Source organism: Helianthus annuus, chromosome 7 (genome assembly GCF_002127325.2).
Source record: "Helianthus annuus cultivar XRQ/B chromosome 7, HanXRQr2.0-SUNRISE, whole genome shotgun sequence".
Taxonomy (NCBI): Eukaryota; Viridiplantae; Streptophyta; class Magnoliopsida; order Asterales; family Asteraceae; genus Helianthus; species Helianthus annuus.
This window is the reverse complement of record NC_035439.2, coordinates 51,104,018-51,110,094: the sequence shown is the minus strand read 5'-3', so window position 1 is coordinate 51,110,094 and position 6,077 is coordinate 51,104,018.

The following is a 6,077-nucleotide window of genomic DNA, read 5'->3' as shown; positions in this document are numbered from 1 at the left end:
TTTATGTCACTAAGCCCGAGTCCACCCTAGTGTATCTTGAACAACCCTATGCATTAGCTCCTGAAACAAATGTGAAAATAGGTACGTCGGAATAAAAATGCCTGTGAGATACATAGGTTTTACGAAAATAGGATTCATGACTTGAGTTTAAAGAAATGCTTAATAAAAATTAGTCATGAATCTTGTTAAGTGTTTTCTTTTATAAATCATATGAAAATGTGATGAGAAACCAGATTATATAAAAGAAAGGTGTATGGTTGATTTAATAACCAAGTAAAATGAGTTGTATAAAACAAATTGTTTTGTAAATGTCTTGTGAAAAATATGTTATTTATGTAAAATGTTATATGTCTAAATTGAAATAATTTAATATGTAATATCATGCAAGCACTTATATATAGGAAGTACCAATGGCGTATCCACCATGCTTGTGTCATATTACACATGCCTCGTTACTTAAATCACTTACCCAAACAAACCACCAATGTAAATTGTTCATGTTTAAACCAATTGTCAAATGTTATTGTGTAAACTAGGTCAAAATGTTTATGTCAAAATGTAAATCATGTAATGTATAACCAATGTCAAAAATGTTCATGTGTTAAATGTAAATCATGTGATGTGAAACCAAAATGTAATGTATGGCAAGTAAAATATATCAACTAAACCATGGTAAAAATGCACAAAACAAGGTATTGAAGTAAAACATAGTTTAAATCAAAGTTATGTTTTGTGGAAATGCATGCTATACTGATACAAACATCTATGCAGTATTGTGAAAATGCATACATTCAAGCCTTGAGACTGTGGCGATAAACCCTTAAACAAATTAAAGGTTTATCTAAGTTATGTGTATCGAATTCGGTCATTCCTTTCATCCAAACATACCTAGGATGTCAGGAACGGGAGTTGTCAATTCCTATGGTACCACTACCTACTAACGAACGGTGTGATCAATGTTAATGAATGTATTTTGGTCCCATTTAAACAAACCAAATGTCATACCAAAATGTAAGCATGTGATGAAAAACAAATGTACTAGGTATGCAACGAATGAGCATACATAGCATGTGATGTGATGTAAAATATTGCACTAAGTATGCACCTTGGAATTACAAGAAGAACTTAATGGAGTACATGATACGTTCCATATATCCAACCTCAAGAAGAGTCCAACACAAGAAACAGTGATCATCCCTGTGGATGAAGTGCATATTGATGACGCCCTCCGATTTACAGAACAACGCATAGAGGTTACCGACTGGAAAGTCAACAAGACTTGTCAAAGTACGTTGGAACTCTAAGCACGGACCCGAGTACACGTGGGAACGTGAAGACCAGTTTAAAGAAAAGTACCCCCACCTATTCAAGAAGACTCTTGCGAGAGTTAGCTCAGCCTGAATTTCGGGACGAAATTCTTTTAACGGGGGGAGACTGTGACAACTGGCAACCAACCGGTAATTTCCGTACACTCTAATTATTATTTAATGACTGCAATTATGTGCTTAAATGTCAACATTGTCTGATTACATACAATACAAGTGAATTCATGCATTTTTTATACTACAAGATATTACTTTATGCATTAATGAACAGCGTTGCGTCAGAAATACTAGTAAACTCACCAGTAACACACATTGTGTCAACAATTCTGCAGAAAGCAGTTAGACAATAGAATTGGGGCCTAGGTGTAGGTCCAACGACAAGAATGCATTAAAACCCAAGAGTACATACAAGGGTTAACATATAGACTTTCCGGAAGCTAAAATACGCACTGAAAAGCACCCGAAATACACTTTAAATGCTGAATTTTATATATTTCAGCAAAATTCAGCATTATAACAAGATTGTACCACGCAAAAACGTGACTAAATGGTCCTGAATACTTTCCTAAGTGTCGGGAATTGAAAGGGGCACAAAAGGATACACAAAGGACACTAAACGGTGCAATTTAGCTCTTTAACGAACCGGTATTTAACCGAACAACCGGACATTACCTGAAACACCAAAATATTGCTAGAAGCATTGTTTTAATATTTTTGAGCTAGTTATGATCACTGAACACCCTAACACACTATATAACACCATATATGTTTAAACACCTAAACACTACACTTGAAATCTAACCATTTAACCTAACTATCCATGAAACTTACACATAACCCCCCTCCCCCTTCACATTTTAGTTCCCAAGGTGGCCCCACTTATGATCTTCCATAATCTTGTTAATATTTTGAGTAGATCTCTTTGGATTGTATAAGATGTGGCATGTACTATAAGGGACACAAAACCCTTTGGTTAAAAGCTAATAATACTGATACTGATACTAATACTGATACTGATACGGATACTGATACTGATACAGATACTGATACTGATACTGATACTGATACTGATGCTGATGCTGATACTGATACTGATACTGATACGGATACTGATACTGATACGGATACCGATACCGATACTGATACCGATACTGATTGTCACACCCCGGCCGCGTATAACATGCAACCGCGGCGGAAACGCCGGGGAGTGTTGTGGACAGAATTAATTGTTATACAACCATGGAAATTAAAGTTACATTTTATTTATTGACAAGAGTGTTCCATTGTTTCAAAACAGGAAAATACAAAGTTTATAACATGAATAAACTAGTCCAACTTCATTTTTAGGCTCTAAGGCACAGGTCCGCCCTAGTGTCGTGTTCATCGTCCTATGGTACAGCTCCTGAAAACACATGTGAAAGTAGGTACTTCAGCATAAAAATGCCTGTGAGATACATAGTTTTTGTGAAAATGGGATTCATGACTTGAGCTTAAAGAAATGTTTAATAACAGTCAGTCATGAACCTTGTAATTTGTTTTGCTTTGTAAACCATTTGAAAAACGATAACATCAAACGATATGTATAGATAAGTGCAAGGTTAAACGAATGACCAAGTAAAATGAGTTGAATAAGATAAGTTGTTTGTGAAAATAATGTCTTGTGAAGAATATGTTATTTATGTAAAATGTAATGTGTCTAAACTGAAATGACTTAGATAACGCCACGATATGTAATATTATACAAACATTTATATATAGGAAGTACCAGCGGCGTATCCACCATGTTTGTATCATATTACATACGCCACGTTACTTAAATCATTTACCCAAACCAATCCACCATGTAAATTGTTCATGTGTAAACCAAATGTCAAGTGTTATTGTGTAAACCATGTCAATTGTTTATGTTCAAATGTAAACCACCAAATGTGTATGTCAATGTCGACGTGTTTATGTTCAATGTAAATCATGTAATGTGCATCCCAAAATGTATCATGTATGGTAAGCGAAATGTATCAACTTAAACCATATGCACAAAACAAGTCGTTGAAGTAAAACGTGGTTTAAATCAACGTTATGTTCTGCGGAAAATGCATGCTCTATTGATATTAACATTTATGCGGTATTATAAACTATGCATACATCCAAGCCTTGAGACTGCGGCGATAAACCCTTAAACAAATTAAAGGTTTATCTAAGTTATGTATATCGAATTCGGTCATTCCTTCCAGTCCTATCAGACCCCGGACTTCAGGAATGGGAGTTGTCAATTCCTATGGTACCACTACCTACTAACGAACGGCGTAGCTAATGTTAATGAATGTATTGTCCCATGTTAAACAAACCAAATGTCATAACAAAATGAAGGCATGTGCCCATATGCTGAGTAAACATATGCAGCAGAAATGTTTATGTAAATCAATGTGTCCATATGCTGAGTAAACATATGCAACAGAAATGTTCATGTAAATCAATGTGTCCATATGCTGAGTAAACATATGCAACAGAAATGTTTATGTAAATCAATGTGTCCATATGCTGAGTAAACATATGCAACAGAAATGTTCATGTAAATCAATGTGTCCATATGCTGAGTAAACATATGCAACAGAAAATGTAATGTAAATCAATGTACTAAGTACGCACACAATGGGCATACTTAGCATGAAATGTAATGAAATCATGTACTATAATGTACTAATGAGCATAGCAGATATATGATGTGAAAACATGGAAAGCATGAAAGTAACAGATAGGCACATGTGTTTCACCCCAAAACAGTTTGGAAAACAGTAAAAGAGGGGTTCAATGTACTCACCTGAGATTGCTTTGGAGTTCTTGTATAATAACCAGATAATGCTAGAGGTCACGGGATATCAAACGGCACCTAATAGGTAGCTATGTTAATATACCGGACCAAATCGGAAGGATCGGATAGTACGCGGGTTCGTAAACCAAACGAGTATGGAGACTCGTGTAATATGGTTTAACAAAGCCTACATACTAAAATGAAACTTAACCTAAGTGCTTACGGTCCATCACGACCCGTTTAGGTAGCTTACGCTACCCTAACGCGTCGCTCGCGTAGAACGCGTCTGGAACGCCTAACATCGTGACCACAAGGTATAACCTCGGAAGGTTATAGCTATGGTCACCTAATGTGTTTGGTCAGGTCCTAATGACCGACCAAATGGGTCGGGTTCGAAAGCATAAGCGATGGTTTAGATCGCTTACCTTACGACCCTATATAAGCACTAAACTAAAAGTGACGAGCTAAGCATGTTAGAACATGCTTAACTAAGTTTAGAAACAGGTTTGACATCAAAACAAACGGCTTTGATGCCCACGAGTAGTTTGGTTACAAAATATGCAAGAATGCACATTTTGGCCGAAACTACGACTCGTCACCGAGCCTAGATAACGTGGTGATCAGTAGGTATGGTCACTACGGACCATGACCATCGTGATCACGCTCACGTTATGAAGTTCCATGAACTTCGCATCGACCATAAGCTGGTCAATGCAGAAAGTCAACAAAACGTTGACTTTCGGACTCGAAAAGCGAATAAAAGAGCGAAAGAAGACTTACGGAGGGTCCCCGAGTGCTAATCAAGACCAAATAGCTCAGGTATGAAACAATGGTTTCAACTTAGAGCTTTAGATCTGATTTTGTGGGTTTTTACTCAAATGGGGGGGGTATTTATAGGAAAGGTGGAACCGTTAGGATCGTTTTATCGAATATCGTGCCTTGATCTCATGCGTACATGTGTCCAGGGGTTAGATTCAGTGAACTTGACCCTTGGCCCTTCATTTGGGTGAAAAGGCATCGCCCTTTGATCGAACGAAAGGCCAGATTCTGCATTAAATGCAAAATCTTCTGTCCGACATGTTCACGCGGCCCGCCTCATGTTTTGGGCAATCCTTACGCGGGCCGCCTGGCCCCTCTGATCTGCACCACTTGCAGAATTTACACTTTTGGTCCCTGTTGCGTGTTTAAGCTATTTCCAGCCCTTCTAAGACCTGTAAAGCCATCTTTAAAGCCCTAAAATGATGCCTAAACATTGTGGACATGAAACATGCCCAAAAATATGTCGGATGTCGGTTCGTTTGGCCGTACGATCGCGATGTTCGCTTAATTACGACGGAATGCGCATAAGCGTGAAAGACGATCCAAATGACGCGACGAATGGATTTTTCTCATGCCAAACACTAAGGCATAATATAAGGATGCTTACATAAATTTTTGGATGTCCGGATGTATTCAGAACGTAAGTTATGCGCTAAAGTGCAAACTTAGGCACTTTTTGACACTTTTAGTCCCTGAATGATCCAAAAGTTTGTTTTAGCATACCAAACCTCTCAAAGCCTATTTCTAAGCTATGTAAAGGATATTTATGGTATGTTTAACTTATGGACATGTCCCGGAATGTTCGTTACAGTTCAAATTGGCATACTTTCGCAGTTTGTCAAGTTTAGTCCCTGTAAGCGAATTAACTTGTTTTTGCTATACCAAAGCCTTCAAAACTTATTTCTAAGTTATGTAAAGGTTATTTAAGGTATGTTGAGTATATGTTGACGTTCCGGAGTATTTGTCGCATTAAACTGAGTACGTTTACGCACTAGTTTTCGTATAACTCTCCAGAAAGCGATGTAGAGTTTGGAATTGAATAAAAGTCAAAACATGAAAATTGTGAAACACAATGAAACAAACATTGGGATCAAATTACATTATTTTATTGATAATTGAACTGT